This window comes from Camelus bactrianus, chromosome 8, assembly GCF_048773025.1.
Source record: "Camelus bactrianus isolate YW-2024 breed Bactrian camel chromosome 8, ASM4877302v1, whole genome shotgun sequence".
Lineage (NCBI taxonomy): Eukaryota > Metazoa > Chordata > Mammalia > Artiodactyla > Camelidae > Camelus > Camelus bactrianus.
In genome coordinates, this window is record NC_133546.1 from 70,551,756 (window position 1) to 70,570,776 (window position 19,021).

The window sequence follows — 19,021 nt, forward strand, 5'->3', positions numbered from 1 at the left end:
TGTATTTTCTAAATTTTGGACAATAAGCACACCTAATTTTTATTTCTTAATTTTGACCATCTGCCTCAGGGCTCAGAGGTGTTCCAGGACATGGGGGCTTTTTGGTGCTAAAAGCAAGGAAGTTCCTGCCAAACTGGGTTCAGTTGGTAATTCTATTTTTTAAACAAAATGTCAGTTTCATTAAACAATCTTTGTTAAATCATTTACCAATATTTTTTTCTTAAAATTAATTCTGGAATCTAAGTTGGATGGAAGAAACAAACCAGAGCTCCCTTCTCCTTCCTGCTCCAAAAGGGACAGCTGTCTTGCAGGTCGGTCTCCTCTTCCCACTTACCTAGAAACACAAATCTGATACGGTCCTGTCAATATGCGATTCTGTTACTTTTTTTTGGCCTCTGCTCCAGTTTACCAAGGTCACTTCTAATTCTCATTCAATCATTGCTCAAAATTCTTACATTCTAGAAATAACCTCTAGAGTGTCCCATTGTGTGAAGTTTACACTGTAGGGACATGTGGTACACATTTGCCATCATAGTTAACATGGGCCTCTGTGGATGCTTTATACTGGAGATGGGGGTGTAGCTCTCAGGGATGCACACGTCCTTGTTGAGAAATAATAAGACCTCTTACCGCTTCCTTCAGAGCTCGTTAAAAGCTAACCCTGAACCGCAGCCCTGCAGAAGGAAGCCACTCCACTCGATTTGCTTTCAGTGACCTCCTGTCTTTCTTCTGCTGATTCTACCGTCTGCCTCATCTATGTATTTTGGAAACTGATGCTCTAATTCAACCAGGGATTTTTCCACATATAGATTCTTATCAGGCTTGTTTTTATAATGTCTCATGTTTGCTTACAAATCAAATTATGTCCTAAGAAACAAAAAGTTCTCTATAAACAAATTAGACATTATGCCACATAAATCATTTGAGGAAAAGTCTAAGTGCATATCCATTTTGCCTCTCAAGTATTGCTGAGGCTAGCTGAGTGTAATGATTAAAAGACTCAAGAATTATATTTTGAGATAATCCATTGACTGGCTGAGTGATCTTAGGCAAACCACTTAACCTTTCTTCCCTGAAGTGTGATCATCCACAGAAGGGAGATAAGCATTCTTAGCTCATTAATGGTTAGTGAGAATCACATTATTTAATGTACATAAATCATTCAGTGCTAATATTAAAATCCAAAGTTAAAGCAATTATTTGCTGACGAGACAGGGATCTCTAAAGAGATTTTTATGAAAATAAATTACACAGCCAAGATGACATGTTCATCTACTCTTACTAATATCGCTTGTAACGGAATTAAAAATCAAACACTCAGGTTGCATTGTTTTAGAAATTAAAATTTGATGAAACAGACATTTTTTTTCAGTGTCCTTAACATTCTTGTTCTTTAGATTGATAATCTTTAGGTATGTGACACAATTTGGTAGAAACAGTCTGATATGGAGAAGACAATTTATTTTAAAATCTTTAGAAGATCTTACTCAAATTGGAAGTTCAGAGTATCCAAAACCAAGGGGAGAGATGGAAAAATGTGAATAATGGAGAATGAACTGGTAATTAAATCAAGAACTTTTATGTAATCGAATGTTATCCAGCTTTTCAATAGTAGTTGCAGAATAATAATTAATGGCTTGGAAAGATATTTGTATAAAATAGAAAAAGAGATGAAGAGAATTTGGACGATATATCATTTTTATAAAAATGCACATAGAGGTAGTGCCAGAGCTACTTTCACTGACATTAATTGTGGTTATCTCTGCATACTGGGAATGAAAATGGTTTTTCAATTGATCCCTTTTGCTTATTTGTATTTTTAAAATTTTGGACATTGAACATACAGTATTTTTCTTTTTTTTTAGTTCACCTTTAAAAAAAATTGAATTATGGTTGATTTACAATGTTTCAGGTGTAAAGCAAAGTGATTTAGTTATACATATACATATCCCTTTTCAGATTCTTTTCCACTACAGGTTATTAGAAGATATTGAATATAGTTCCCTGTGCTCTACAGTAGATCCTTGTTGTTTATCTGTTTTATATATAGCAGTGTGGTCTGTTAACCCCAAACTCCTAATTTAACCTTCCCCACCTTCCCCTTTTGGTAACCATAAGTTTGTTTTCTATGTCTGTGTATCTGTTTCTGTTTTGTAAATAAGTTCATTTGAATCACTTTTTTTTTTTTAGATTCCACATATAAGTGATATCAAGTGATATTTGTCTTTCTCTGGCTGACTTATTTCAAGTAGTATGATAATCGCTAGGTCCATCCATATTGCTGTAAATGGCATTATTTCATTCTTTTTTATGGCTGAGTAATATTCCATTTATTCATTTATCTGTTAATGGATATTTAGGTTGCTTACATTTGGCTGTTGTAAATAGTGCTGCTGTGAACACTGGGGTGATTGTATCTTTTTGAATTAGAGTTTTCATCTCTTCTGGATATATGTCCAGGAGTGGGATTGCTGGATCATATGGTAACCATTTTTAGTTTTTTAAGAAACCTCCATACTGTTCTCCATAGTGGCTGTACCAATTTTCATTCCCACCAGCAGTGTAGGAGGGTTCCCTTTTCTCCACACCTTTTCCAGCATTTATCTTTTGTGGACTTTTTGATGATGGCCATTCTGTGTGGTGATACTTCATTATAGTTTTGATTTGTATTTCTCTGAACTAGTGATATGGAGCATCTTTTCATCTGCCTCTTGACCATCTGTATTTCTTCTTTTGGGCACAGATTATTTTCTTTCTTTGGTCTTTCAACCTTCCAACTAGCTTTGTGTGTAGTTGATCCACTACTTTTACTGTATGTTTGCCTTTACCAGTGAGATTTTTTTTCTTTCATATTTTTATATTTCTAGTTGTTGCTTTTTGTTTTCTGCTTAGATAAGTTCCCTTGAATATTTCTTGTAAGGTTGGTTTAGTGATGCTGAACTTTTAAAATTTTTGCTTGCCTGTAAAACTACTTTTTCAAATCTGAATGATAACCTTGCCAGGTAGAGTATTCTTGGTTGTAAATTTCTTTTTCTTCTTTCTCCTTCTTTTGTTAAAAATCTCTCTATGGTGCTAAATTTTCTGGTCTACAAAGTATCTGCTAAAAAGTCAGCTGATAGTCCATGGGAGTCTCCTTGTACATAACTAGTTGTTTTTCTCTTGTTGCTTTTAAGATTTTCTTTTTATCTTTAATTTTTGTCATTTTAATTGTGTTGTGTGTTAATGTGGACATCTATGAGTTCACCCTGTTTGGGGCTCTCTGTGCTTTCTGGACCTGGTTGTCTATTTCCTTTCCCAAGTTAAGGAAATCCTCAGTGATTGTTTCTTCAAATATATTCTTCATCTCTTTCTTCCTCCTTTCTCCTTCTAGGACCTCTTAATGCAAATGTTAGTATGTTTAATGTTGTCTCAGAGGTCTCTTAAACCATTTTCATTTTTAAAAATTCTTGTTTCTTCTTTCCTGCTCAGCTTGAGTGGCTTTCACTGCTCTGCCTTCCTGCTTGCCGATTTGTTCCTCTATGTTATCTAATTTATTGCTGAGTCCTTCTAGTGTATTTTTCTATCAGTTATTGTACCCTTTAGCTCTGCTTGGCTCTTTGTTAAAATTCTCATTGTGCTCAGCCAATTTTCTCTGAAGTTCAGCGAGCATCTTTATGATCATTACCTTTCATTCTCTGTCAAGTACACTGCTTATTTCCACTGTTTAGTTCTTCTTCTGAGCTTTTGTCTTGTCTCTTTGTTTGGAACATAGTCCTCTCCTCATTTTGCACGGTTCTCTGTGTTAATGTCTATGTATTAGGTAGGTTGGTACCAACCTTGGAGAAGTGGCTCTATGTAGGAGGCATCCGATGGGGCCCAGCAGCACACTCCCCTCTGGTCACCAGAGCTATAGGGGTGCCTCCATATTCCCTTCTTACGGGGGGCTGACTCCTGTGGGCATGCTGGTAGGCGGGCTGACCCCTGCCTGATCGGTCCGTGAGGCCCTGCCTGTGCGATCGCTGCAGGCCTGTTGGTGGGTAGGGCTGGGTCCCTGTGGGCTGGCTGTGTGGCCTGGCAGCATCATGTGTTTTCTTAAGTATTTTAATTCCCTTTGTCCTAGAGAAGTGGGGCTACCTTGTTTCTGGATCTGGATCTTTGCAGGCCTGCAGCATTAGGTCTTTTACTGTTTTGCGTTTTTGTTCATTCCTCATTTGGGAAGATATTTACCCTTGCTTTTGAACTTGCCTTTTCATTTTCAGTTAGCTATTTTTTATGTCCTTTATCACTGCTACATGCTTGACACTACAAAGGTACGTCGAAAGTGTGAAGGTACACAGTCATTGTGACTAGAAGTCCCACTTTCTTTTTATAATGACAGAACAGCAATAAAGATCAAATTAAGTCCCTGGCTTAAGAGTACTATGTAAATAGAAAGTTATCTTTAATCTGTGAGAGGCAATAAAGAAAAATTAAACAAGCCAGTTGGAAGTGACTTTATGCTTTTGCAGGCTTTAAATTAATTTTTTGGCTTTTTCCATCTCTGATTTGTTTTCTGCTAAAGGCATCTCAGTACATCTGTCTCACATTTTCCCCCCATTGGCATATTTCATAAGCACATAAGTAAGGTGGTTTGCTTTCCCTGCACAAGGAAATAGGATATATGAATTGTTCCTTTTGCAAGGTGCCTGTGTTTGGTTTCTCAAATATGAAAGTTATGAATCACTGGCTTTAAACCATAATGAAATTAAAGGCTATTGTAATGCTGTGCTGTAGGCTCCCAGAACATTGCTCATGTGTAATTGCAGTAGCTACAATTTGAAGTTATGATATAACAATAACAAAACCGAATAGGACCAACTGTTTCTAGGGGATGTTGTAAAGCTGATGACAATACTGAATGCTTTCATAGGTGAAAAATATAAACATTCTTTTTTCTTGTCCATAGGTTTGGTTATTATCCAGCAATGACGCTAGTTTGTTGATTTTAAATTTTGGATGTGAATTAACTTTTCCAGTAAGTTTATTTCTTTACATACCTGAAATGGACTTTAAAAATGAATGCAAAAGCAAGTTCTCTATGTGGACAACTTGCAACATAGATGTCAGTTAAATTACTCTCAAAATTAATAACAATTTTGACCCCCCCCTTTTTTTTTTTTTTACTATTTTGACTATTTTTTCAATTAGGCAATTTTTACTAAATGAGAAAACTACATTTAAAATGCACTTTAAAACAAAATGGAATTAGAAAAAAAGATGCATTTGAAAGGTCTTTGTACTGTGCTGAAAAATCAAATCGCTTGTAATACAATACGCCAATTTATAAAATGTGAGTTAACAGAATCCTCAATTTAACATTTAAAAAAATTTTTTTTCTAAGTTATCGTCAGTTTACAATGTTGTGTCAATTTCCAGTGTAGAGCACAATTTTTCAGTCGTATATGAATATACATGTATTCCCATTTCACATTCTTTTTCACCATGAGCTACCACAAGATCTTGTATACATTTCCCTGTGCTGTACAGTATAAACTTGTTCATCTATTCAACATATACCTGTCAGTGTCTACAAATTTTGAACTCCCAGTCTGTCCCTTCCCACCCCTCTCCCTCCTGGCAACCACAAGTTAGTGTTCTATGTCTATGAGTTTGTTTCTGTTTTATATTTAAGTTCATTGGTCTCCTTTTCCTCTTCCTCTTCTTCTTCTTCTTTTTAGATTCCACATATGAGTGATGTCATACGATATTTTTCTTTCTCTTTCTGGCTTATTTCACTTAGAATGACATTCTCCAGGGACATCCATGTTACTGCACCCCAATGTTCATAGCAGCACTATTTACAATAGCCAAGTCATGGAAACAGCCTAAATGTCCATCAACAGATGAGTGGATAAAGATGTTGTGGTGTGTTTAACATTTTTAAAGATGATACTAAGGTCAAGAGTTTCTCATCTATAGTAGCACACACAAGGGCATTTTTCATGAATATGACATCCATCCCTTTGAAGCTTACACATTTGACAATGTTCAGTAAAAGATTTTAGAGTCACAGCCAAAAGTGTTGCATCCACAGAATCACAAATCTGTGTCCTGTAACTTCTTCTAAGACCTTTATGTTGACTTTTTTATTTCTTGTCATTTGTTGATACCAATTCTTAAAAAAAAAGGAGAAGAAATGCTGCAATGAAGCTTTGATCCCGTACAGAAATTATTTCTACTACAGTCCACTACAAAGCATGTCCATGCAATACCAGCCTTAATGTCTACCAAATGCGATGATTATTCTGAAGTGAATGGATAACAGACACATTAAGCTCCAACTTGGGACTTTCACTTAAGAAAATCTTTAGACTTAGAATTGAGAGAGGTTAACCTCAATTGCTGGCAGCTATAAATCTCTATGTTCGGCCCAAAGTTTGAGTTGAATTGTTGACAGTGAACTCTGGAGAATAGCTGAGTTGAAGTACTGTTACCAGCAGATGGCAGTAGAGGTACATGGCAGAGACGGAGGCCCTAAAAGGCATCTTATTCACGCTAAGATAGGATCTAATTGATAGGGTGATTGTTTTAGCTGTCTGTTTGCAACAGGAAAACATGGGAAAATATGTTTAAAAGATTACACATCAGGCAATATGGATGAAACTGTCCAGAGACATACAGCTTTCCTTACTGGTTCCTGTATCTAACGCTATCTTCATGGCTGTGTGAGCAAATTTTAGATGCTGTTGCAGAGTATGATGGTTTCATACAGCCCTATCAACACAGCCGTACATCTTGAGGTTGTCAGTGAGGCTCAGCAACTCTATATGTTAAAACATGTTGGGGGAAGGGAATAGTTCAATTGGTAGAGCGCATGCTTAGCACGCAAGAGGTCCCGGGTTCAGTCCCTGGTACCTCGTCCAAGTGGAAATCAATGAAGAGACCTAATTATCTGCCCCTCAGAATACATGCAATACAAAACACACTTGTGCTTTCATTTTGTTTCACAAATCTGTCTCTTCCTTAAAAAACCAAACAAACCAAAAACCAAAAAAAACCAAAACAAAACAAAAACAAAAACCAAAAAGCTCCCCCAAAAACCTGTAAAGAAATACCAGGCTCAAAAACAAGAGCGTTATGCCCTTTGCCTAACAAAAGCAATGTAAACACACCAAAGCTTCCCAAACATCCCTTTCTGTTTAGAGCACCAAGGAGCTGGCCAGGCTGGCCATGCAAACAGCTTGTACAAGGAACACTGCGTGGTGGTCATGAGGACTTCGCATCTCTGGATGACAGTCATGAGATGGTCATTGGTTTAACCTTCCCTCCGACTGACAGACAGCCCAAATGCACTTAATAATAAACTATAGAGAAATCCAAGCCATTATCCTGTGAAGCACTGATAGTAAAGAAAGATGCTTGAGGACCACTGAAGCCGGAGCCTCATTTTTACCCTTGGTTGACCAGAGCAGTCGTTGAGGGACCGTCCAGTCAGCTGTCATGAGATACCAGGATACTCCAAGAACTGTAATTTTACTTCTGACTACACTAGCCAATTCGTGTGCAACATGACCCACAATATACTCCACAGATTTCACGGTTTCCTGGTAGTTCCTCTAAAAGGGAAGACGACCCAAATCCCCTTATTTTCTTTACCTAGTAAAAATATTTGTGTAATAAACATTACAGTTACACAAATTGAAATTTGCATCCAGAAATGTCACTGTTTTTTAACCTGACACCCGTCTTTCGCCTGTCTGAACGTGATGATAAGAACCTTCACTGGTACACTGGAGTAGGCTTGCAGTGGTTCACCAGAGCTCATTTTGAGCATCTCTTCCCAACTCCACATCAGTGAGTTCATGTTGGTAGCTTGAAATTGGCTGTGGTGGGAGTACTTATGCCTGGAAAATTGATAAAAGCTACAAATCATATCAACCTACTATCTCCACCTTTTCTCCTCTGAGAGCTGACAAGGGCATTTTGAAAGCTGCAAAATTCAGCTTTGCTGTTGGCATTTCATTTGGAATTTCAGCAGAAAAATCTGCTTTCTTCATAATCTATTAGTTTATAGCTCTAGGTTGGATCAATTTACTCTGATAATGAATGTGGGTTCCAAGAATATTACTTCTAAAACCTACATATATTCAGTTTACAAATGACAGGTAATATTTAATTTTATCCTTTTTTTTCTAATACTTATTATTGGCCCAGCTTATTTGTTTTTAGCAATTTTGGGATATATTTGTATTCAATTCACTGAGTAATCAATCAAAACTCAGGAGATAAGCATATTGATTCTTGATTTTTTTCTCTCCAACGCTTAAGCTCTCATACACACATAATTTTGAGAGACTAGTTTCCCAAGTTGAAATAGTATATAAAAAAACTCAATTTGATGAAAAATAGATGATTTTGCCAAGTTTGAACAAACTTCCATTCACTTCCATACGGTTACAAGTGAAGCAAAGGACAAAAGTTTCCTCAGGAAAAGGTCATGTGTGTCCCATGGTCTTAAAAATGCTACAGTGAGTCACAGCTGATCCTTTCTTGTAAAAATGTTATGTTAACAACAAGTGTGGGGTTTTCCTATCTTCTAAATACTGCAGTTTCCACATGGTTAGTATTGTTTGTAGCATGTGATGTTCCTGGCAGTGCTTTTTCACTGAGATTTATTTTTAAAAGTTTAATGTTAAAATATTTATACTATGCTCTGTTTAATTCAATTAATTCATTAAGAATTCTAGCTTTTATTAAAAATGCGAGTCTAGTCACTCTAAGTGTAAAGCCTCAGATCAATAATGCTTTCATTTCATGTTTCTTTGCCAGCTAGCATACCGTATAAGTGTCCTTTGCCTTAGCCTATTTAATTTTGGGGCGGGGGGGCAAGTACATCTATTTCTCATTCTTATATACAACTTTTTCTTTGTACTTTCCTAAGATGTTTTGTATGCCACTTCCCTCTCTAATTGTCCTTCTCACACACCTTGGCCAAACCTGGCTTCCCAGCTTTCACACTTCTGATGGGAAGAAAAGTCAAGTCAAATTCTCAGCTTAAGCAAATGTTCAATTTGGAGATAATGAAACAAGTACAATTTTAGAAATTCAACCCATATAAAATAAACGGAATTGATGAATATCTGCAATGTAGGCTTACTTTTTCAAAGAATTATTAGCCCTTCTTTGTTTTGAGTCTATTTCTTATTAATACCTTCCTTGAGAGCACTTCTAATTTAAAGACTGAGGAGAATTTACTTGAATAAGTGATTAGGATGATGAAATAAATGTTTTTTTTTCCCCCACCCTTACAATAGAGACAACACATTTCTGGAATTGTTTCTGAAAAGAAAAACAATTACACTAAACACTTTGGAAAACTTCCAGAAGATGATATATGAAACACTCCAAGTAGAACCAAAATCCACTTTATCTCAAGTGGAGAGAAAAATCACTGATAGTTACAGATGATTTGGAAGTTCCGTATTACCTGATACGAATAAAAAACCAAATTATTGCAAGGCTCAGAGGCCCAAGATCACAAAGAAATTTAATAATTTCTGAAGTCCATAATCTATGTTAATTTTATTTATGTAATCTTAATCCAAAAATGATTTAAGGTACCATTTAATATGAAGCAAAATATTGAGGAATAGAAGAAAAAATTGGGTAGGAAAATAAAGCATAAAAGAAATCAGTGTTCAGGTAAACTCTTAAATGCAACTTAAAATGGGTCTATTCATTCAATAGACAAATGAATGAATGCCTATCATGTGAGAAATTGTTAGGTGATGGGGAGGAGGAGGTGGACAAAGCAGTTGTCTTCTGAAGGTTGTCACAGAAGGTGGGGAGCAAAGATAGTATCATTTTGGAGAGGTCAATTTTCACTAAAACCGGAGGAATCAGGGCCAAGACACCAGCTCACTAGTGTGGGTCAGTGCTAATGGGAGCTGACAGATTTGTGCTACATCTTCCAGTGTCATTCAGACCAAGTTAGCAAGTAATGGCGGGAAGATCTTATTCAGAGAACACAAGCTGGGACCTTTTGATTGTTAGGCTCATGGGACAAAAGTCAAAACAGGGAATTCAAAGAGTGCCTAGATTTGTTGCTTATAGGAAACAAACAACAAAAAGGTAAAATATCTTTTTTTCTCATCTTCAGCTTTTTGCTCTGGTTTTTTGAGCCCCAGCCTGGCACCTGGTGACTTTGTGCTGCTTTGTTCTATCTTCTGTCTATTGTAAGCAACACTTAGCCAATCAGGACAGCCTGGAACACTTCATTTCACAGGCTAGAGACTTTCATGGGGTATACATTGTTATTATAAGCAATGGCTGCTTATAATGAAATGTAATGGAATTATTTGCTTTAATAAACATTTATGTAGCATTTATTAGGGACCAAGCATTATTCCAAGTACTTTAAAATATTTAACAACATCCACCCCATTGTTAAGTAGAAACATTTTCCCATTGAAAGATGAGGAAATTGAGTAACTGGGGGGTTAAGTAATTTATTCAAGCTCACACAGTCCGTAAGTGACAGAGTTGGGTTTTGATGTGGAGATGGAGGCAGAGACTGGAGTGAAATCAAGAAAAATCAAAGAGTGTCAAAGAATTGGGGGTTTGGGATTTGCAGATACACACTACTATATATAAAATAGACAAACAACAAGGTCCTACTGTAGAGCACAGGGAACTATATTCAATATCTTGTAGTAACTTATGATGAAAAACAATATGAGAAGGAATATATGTATGTATATGTATGCCTGAAACATTATGCTGTGCACTAGAAACTGACTCATTGTAAATTGACTATACTTCAATTAAAAAAAAAGCAAAAAAAAAAAAAAAAAAACCAAACCAAAACAAAAAAAGCAAAGGATACCAACAGTAACAGAAATCTAGAAAAGGCAAGGAACACATTTCCTTCAGGCTCTGGAGGGACTGGGGTTCTCCTTGATTTCAGGTTTCTGGCCTGTGAGAGAATAAATTTATATTGTTTTAAGCCACCAGGTTTTTTGGCAATTTGTTACAGCAGCCACAATAAGCAAATACAGAGCAGAAAGTTTTATTATTTTTTTAATGAAACAATATTAAAAATAAGAGGAAAGGGTCTGAATATTAGCAATGTTCAATAGTTAAAATGGAATTCAGGCATGGATGAGATTAGAATGCATATATGTTCAATCATCAGTGGACATTTTATTAAGATGTAGGGATAATCTAGGTGATTTAGTTTAACAAATAACCTCAGCAGTGAAGCGGCTATGAAAGAGACAGACCAGAGAGCATCAGAATATTTCCTTTTTAACATTTTCACAGTGTAGTCCAATTTGACAGGAAACATTGACATAATCAACATAAATCTGTTGGAAACACTTAACTCCAGTATCTGCATTTATCGCAATTCAAATAGAGCAATAAAAACATTCCAACAGACCTCTGTAAAGTGCAAAGGGGATGATGCTCACTATTTAACCAACACTAAGGGCTTCATGGGGTGAATATAGTCATAGTGGTGACTAGAAAGGAAATGGTAAAAGCTTTCAGCAATTTTCATTCCTTTACCATCTGATATTTTGAGGTCTAAAAACATCCCCCTTGAATTTGTTTTTTTTAAAATTACCTTTAAGGTGCATTTACTATCTATGATAAACAGAAACATTGATATTGAAGTTTTTATATCAATGGCAGATACTTTGTTGCTAGACAATCAATATAGCAAACATTTCCATGGTGGGTTACTTTTAACCCTGAATCACCTGAAAATCTAGAGTCCTCATCGTGGGGATAATAATGGAAATTTTAAAATTATAAATTCTTTATGCCAAAGAAAATTCTCAATAGTAGTATTATAGACAGATGGAGAAAGCCCATTCTTCAAAGACTGCCCTGGAATCCACGTATCCAAGCCCTCCTTCATCACTTCATGAAATATAAAGGAAAAAGCAGAGAAGTCGCCACAGTGGGGGAACCTTACCATCCTTGCTAAAGGCTCCTTAAGTATCCTTTCTACCCAAAAGCATTTTCTGAATTGAGAAAGGTTTCTCATTTTGTCTATACATCAGCCAGAGTCTAGAATCTCTTGAAGTGTTAGTTTTCAAAGAAAAAAGCACTGAATGTAATAAGAATATTAAACTATACAAATGACTTAATTTTGAATGAGTACTTTAGCAGAGGGTATTATGAATCAATTTATTTTCCTTTCTAGCACCTAGGATAAGAACGTACCCCCTCCCCTTTCTCTTTTCATGGTCTTTTGCAAAACATCATAATACAATGCAGTTCCAAGCACTTTTGACCAGCACAATAAAAGAATTTGACAAACTTTATAGAGAAGAATTTCTCAGTCGGTAAACAGTTGCATATCTGTAAATGCCAATGTGACACAGAGTAAACCGTACTCAGAATCAAGGAATCTTAGTTGAGGGACAGACGTGAGTTGCAGAGTGCATTCAACTACTCAAAGGGAGACACCTTTAAAAGACTTTATAAAGAATGAACGACCTAGGAATATTCCATTGAAGGAGCGATCATTATGTCATAAGGCTATTTCTTTATCATATAATAGCCTTGCTACTATTTGTACAAAATTCATTCCCTGTTTCTTTTTTCCCTTCTTTGTGGTAGTTACCTGTTAGTGAAGATTTTCTTAAGCCAGGTACTTGGTTTAACACCATACATGGATTATCTCAAGGCAGTGGTTCTCCCACCTCCCCGTTTATCCCTGGGTAGCACTTGGCAATGTCTGGAGACATCTGCGTCACAACATGGGGAGGAGGATGCAACTGACATTTAGTAGGTAGAGGTCGACAGGGCAGCTAAACAGCCTATGATGCACAGGACAACAAAGGATCCAGCCCCAAATTATCAATGCTGCCTGTCTTAAAAAACTGATTTAAAGTAAAAGCAGAGTGAATGTTCAGCTAAATGAATAGTAGGTATTGCTATTAAAACAAGAGACAAAGGAACTCGCTTTTTCTATAATGAAAGAATTAAAAAGATATTTTATAATATTTGTTATCTGTAGGCAATACATTCACATAGCCCAAGTTTCAACAATATGCAGATCTTCCTTGACTTATAATAGGATTATGTCCCAACAAACCCATCATAAGTGGAAAATATTGTACATCAGAAATGCATTTTATAGACTGGGATTTCAAAATGTAGAATAGATAAACAAGATTATACTGTATAGCACAGGGAAATATATACAAGATCTTATGGTAGCTCACAGAGAAAAAAATGTGACAATGAATATATATATGTTCACATATAACTGAAAAATTGTGCTCTACACTGGAATTTGATACAACATCGAAAAATGATTATAAATCAGTAAAAAATGTTAAAAAATGCATTTAATACATCTCACCTACCAAATATCATAGCTTGGCTTAGCCTTCTTTGAATGTGCTCAGAACACATTAACCTAGAGATGGGCAAAATCATCTAGCACAAAACCTATTTTATAATAAAGTGTTTAATATCTTATGTAACTTATTAAATGTTGTACTGAAGGTGAAAAACAGAATGGTTGTCTGGGAACAGAATGGTTACAGGTATATCGGCAGTTTACCCTGGTGGCTAACTGGGAGCTGAGCCTCGCTGCCCAGCATCACCAGAGTGTATCCTACTGTGGATCACTAGCCTGGGAAAAGATCACCATTCTAAATTTGAAGTACCATTGCTACTGAATGCCTATGGCTTTCACACCATCCTAGAGTTGAACCATTGTAGGTCGGGGACGGTCTGTAGTCCAAAGTCTTCCTCCCACCTCATCCCTGGTCCACCCCAGTCCCCTTCATTGGTGGAACCAGTGTTACCAATTTCTTCTTTACTTGTGCAGGGTCCTCTATGCATCTACAAGTGATTGTGCTCCGGCGTGTGTACGGGGGCACACACACGCTATACGCATCATTTGTATTGTGCTTTTGTTACTGAATCCATCATGGGGTAAGTTGCTTTCAATCAGGACACAAAGAGTTTTCTCATTTCTTTTTAAGGTGGCAGAGTATTGCATTGTATGGCTGTTTTGAACTTATAACTGCTCCTCTGTCCACAGATATTTACATTATTCCTTTTTTTTTTCTGTTACGAACACTGAAGCAATGAAAATCTGTTTATCTGTAGGCTAAAGCCTTACAAATAGAATTGCCAAATAAGAAAGTTTGTGTGTTTGTAATTTTTACCAGATATTTTATTTTCCAAATTACCCTCCATTGAAATTGTACTGGTTTCCATCCTCACTAGCAAAAAACATATGAAAGGAGTTTGGGTGATTTTGTAATTTTTCAAATTTGTTTTCACTGCTTATACCTTCTCATCAGAAACTTTCTGGGAATAAATAAAAGGTGGGCACACCATAAAATATTTTTAGCCTGTCACTCAGGTATCCAGAACCTGCCTGTGAGAGATTTTTTTAAACCTATTCTTAATTGTGATAAAACATATATAACATGAAATTTACCATTTTAATTATCTTAAGTGTAAAATTTAGTCATTAGTATATTTACAACATTGTACAACCATCACCACTATCTATTTCCAAAGTTGTTCATCACTCCAAACAGAATCACTCTGTACCCTTAAGTAATACTGCATTCTGCCCACCCCAAGCCCCTGATAATCTTGAATTTGATTTCTGTCTCTATGAATTTGCCTATTCTAGATATTTCATGTAGGTGAAATCATTTAATGCTTTTTCTTTTGTGTCTGGCTTTTTTTCACTTTAGCAAAATGTTTTCAAGGGTTATTCATGTTGCAGCAAGGATCCTTCATGGGGCTGACTAACATCTCACTGCACGTATGGACCACATTTGTTCTTCCACTCACCTGTTGGTGGACACGTATATTGTTCCTAGGTTTTGGCTATTGTGAACGGTGCTGCTATGAATACTGGAGTACAAGAATCTGTTCGAGTCCCTGTTTTCAGTTCTTTTGATTATATACCTAGGAGAAGTGCTGCTGGGTCATAAAGTAATTCTATGCTTAACTTTTTAAGGAATCATCAAATTGTTTTCCACAGTGACTGAAACATTTTACATACCCACCAGCAATGTGCTAGAGTTTCAATTTTTTCACAATTGCACCAACACTTGTTATTTTTCATTAAAAATATATATGGCCATTGACGTAGGTATAAAGTTGTATCCCACTGTGGGTTTGATCTGTGCTCCCCTAATGACTAAAGAAGTGTGTATCTGTCCATGGGCTTATTGATCATCTACACGTCTTCTCTGGAGAAGTGTCTGTTCAAGTCCTTTGCCTGTTTCAGAATTGGGTTGTCTTTTTATTGCTGTTCTTTCTCCTCGTACATTGAGTCAGAAGCTTCCTCAAATTTTTCACCCATTCATCATAAGCCCACTTCCTTTTGAGAAGACAGCATCCTTCTAATCTAATAGTCATTAAATGTGGTTTCCTGGCCAATTCTGGCAAGACATATCTTGCCTTTTCAAGAGGATTAAGATAAAAGTTACAAGTATTAAGGACTTTTCTAGAAAGCTTTTAGGTAAATTATTCAAGGGATAATTTTATTTCTGAATTTGAGAAGAAATATTAGTAAATACATTTGTAAGAAAGCAATGATAACTCTAATAATGAAGTTAATTAACTGTCTAAAATAGTTCAGAAATTCTTTAGGAGCTATTTTTGAACAATTTAAAACTAAGCATAAAGCCTGTATTAATTGTCAAAGTTTCTTGTCTATTTAAGTTCATGATGAAAACATTAAGTAGATTAATTTAATTACATTCAGACTGGATATAATTAATAAGACAGAATAAATTTAATCAGTGAAAGAATTAGAGATTATTTTTTCTAGATCCCTTCCAAATTAGTTATATTGATGATGTTATATAAATGTAAATTCAATAGTTAAAAAATAATCTGGACACAAATGAGATCAGATACGTATATATTGAACTGTGAGTGGAACCACACTTTTAGTATGTACAGATAATCTAAGTGATTTGAACTTAACAAATATTCAGCTGTTGAGTGGCTGAGAAAAAAATCCAAAAGCAACAGTATTCTTCCTCTTGAATATTTTCATGGTTCAATCTAATTTGATAGGAATATTGATTTAATCATTATAAATTTAAACAAAGTCAGTGGAAGTCAAATGGTTCTAGATTCCGAATAGACTGTCCTTGGTCATACCTGTATTCTGTAAAGGTCTACATAGGAGTGTATCCAAGTTAAATGCTAGGCCAAGTCCAGGGTTCATTAAGTGTTAAATTAAACAGCAACAATAACAACATTGAAGAGAGGATGATTGAGGGCAATTCAAAGTACTGATATGACTACTGCTACTACCACCACTAATTGCTGATGATTGAATAAGACCTACTAAATGCTAAAGGCCAAGTGCTTTTATATACTACATAGCATTAATCCACAGCCACCTCCAGAAGCAGTCTATATCACAGTATCCATTTTACAGATAAGGGAATGGAAGCATGGGATTGTAAGGTACTTGCCCAGGCTCACAAGGACAAGACCAGGATGTGGCCCCAAGTAGCCTGGCCCTGAATCTGCATACTTAACTCCTATGCCAGTGGTCCCCAGACTTGGTCTTACAAATCTCGGGCCACACCCCAATTAACTCACGGTTTCTGGGGGGTGGAACATAGGCTCACATAGTTGTTGGTGCTACGCAGGTGATTGCAATGTGCAGAGCAAGTCTGGACTCCTAGGTTGCCTTAAACTGTAAAGGTGAAAAAACCCAGTCATCAAGCCAGGAAACCTGCCGTGGAGACATTAGGAAGAAGAATCTCAAACTGCAACAGGCAACCATGGCATTCTTGTTCCACTAAAGAAAACAAACAGAATTTAAGCTGCTGCAAGATGAAATTGGATATTTCTATTATTATTATCCTGCTCATCAAAGCAACATGAAATCATGAGCATTTAAAAGAAAAAGATGTCTACTCTTTATTTGGCATAAAACAGGTTTTATGCTTAGAAATAGGGGGCTAGATAACTTAAAGCTTCTTACCAGCCTCTGAATTTCAATGTGTAATTACAGTTTAAAATTTATGATAGCCTCTAAAATTAAGTAGGTAAAAATCCTGATTCTAATATTTTAGATATAGAAAATGTTTACCATGTTTTTCCCCCAAACAGGTTATAGAAATAAAACTAGAACACATGTTCTGTGCATCCCTACTGTCCAAATCAAATAGTGACTCAGAAAATGGAACATCAACTGTAAACTCAGACCTGTGTAGGATCATCACTTTTACTTGTCTTGCTCCTTCTTGGGAAACTTATTTTAGACCCTAACTGTCGTGTGTAATACACATTGCAGAAATGTAAGAAGCTGGGAATAAGGAGAGGACTGGAGTGTCACTGATGTCTGAAGGTGTGAAGTTGAGTAGGTCTCAAGTTTCTGGAGCCTCAGTTTATTCATCTTAAGGGTGGGCAGACTTTTATTCGAGAGTTCCAGGTAACAAATCTCTTAAGCTTTGCAGGTTACCTACAGTCTCTGTTACATATTCTTCTCCTCCCTCCTCCTCCTCACAATCCTTTAAAAAGGTGAAAACTGTTCTTCGATCATGGACCGTATGAAAACAGGCTGTGGCCAGATTGGCTTGTGGTTTGTAGTTTGCCAGCCCCCGATGTAGATACTGCCCTTGAAAAACAGCAGTCTAATGCACTGGTTCTCAACCAGGGGTGATCGTGTCCTTGCTCGGGGAATGCTTGTCAGTGCCAGGAGACATTTTGGGGCTGTGTTACTTACATCTGGAGTGTAGAGGCCAGAGATGCTGCTCGACACCCTACAGTGCACAGGACAGGCTCCCGCAGCACCGTCTTGTCTGGTCCAAAGGGACAGTGGTGCCTAATTTGAGAAGATCTCTACTAATGGCTATTTTCTCATAATTCTAAGGACAGTAAAGAGATTAAGCGTCTGAAATTTTCTTTCATCAAGGATTGTGGTTCATTTCTGTTTGTTCAGTTGGTGTGATAGCAAACTGTGCTGCCAGGAAGAAAACTCATAAAGATGAATTTGATGACGGTCTCTAGCCATGAGGGTAAGTGCAGTTACAGCCTTAAAAATCTGTGATTCATGGAGAGGAGAAGGGAACTAGGTAGGAACTCTGATGCATCATACATGTTCAAACCACTGAGTGAGAGAGCTGGAGACGGTTGCAAGTACTCTGCTGAATGGTTCTTCTGTGCTTAGAATATGTTTATTTTTCACCTGCCCGTGAGGTAGTCATATATCTTCTGTGAGCTCCGGGTAAAGAATCACGTAAGAGACACAACTGGATTATTGAAAATGTGCAGGGAAATCTCACACATTACTCCGAGTAACACTGGTAAGAGAATAGTCCTCAAGTTGATGCCAACAATTTTTTTCTTACTGTACTAGTTACGTTTTTATGGCATCCTTAATGTTTCTTCTTTAAAACTTCTTTTCACTATATTGCTTTTAAAGAAGTGCTCAATTTTCACCTTTTTAAATTCTATTACATTTAACATTATATAAAAAAGTGATTATTAGGAAATCTGATTATAAATTCTCAGAAATTTACTCTAGAATGTCCTGTTTAAATTGGATTCTAGGCCGACCTCTGAAGTTTTGGTTTGGAAAGTTGTACCTTTGATCTTGTTGAAGGCATTAGTTTATATTAGCAATAAAGAGCAGGGCTGCATGTCTGAAAATATTTTGAACGACATTACATTACATTCTGGTTTATACTTGCTATATCTGTAATAACCAAACAAGTAATATTTTAGGAGATACTACATAGCAAATTCTTCTGTATAGCACAGTACTGTACTATGACAATTTAGATTTGTCTGGAGAGGTATGACTGTTGCTTTTCTATAATTCCAGATTAGGAAACAACACATGTGAAATCGTGTAATGATGATACGTCTGTTCAGTGTGATGCAGTTGAGTGGAGGATGAGGACAAGCGAAGCTAATGCTGGCCATGTGAGCAGGAGCTGCATCTGAGATCCTGGAGGTCTTCCAAAATCATACAAATGAATTTGGTTTAGGCTTTTGAAAGCATAATTTGGGAAAGTAAAATAATCAGATTTGTCTTGGC

The 19,021-nt window shown here is 36.4% G+C and overlaps 1 protein-coding gene across 1 annotated transcript in view; it reads right to left on the reverse strand.

Moving 5' to 3' along the window:
• The window catches only part of EYS (eyes shut homolog), a 1,185,464-nt gene that overhangs the window by 142,764 nt on the left and 1,023,679 nt on the right, over positions 1 to 19,021 (reverse strand). The gene's annotated exons all lie outside the window — the stretch shown is intronic.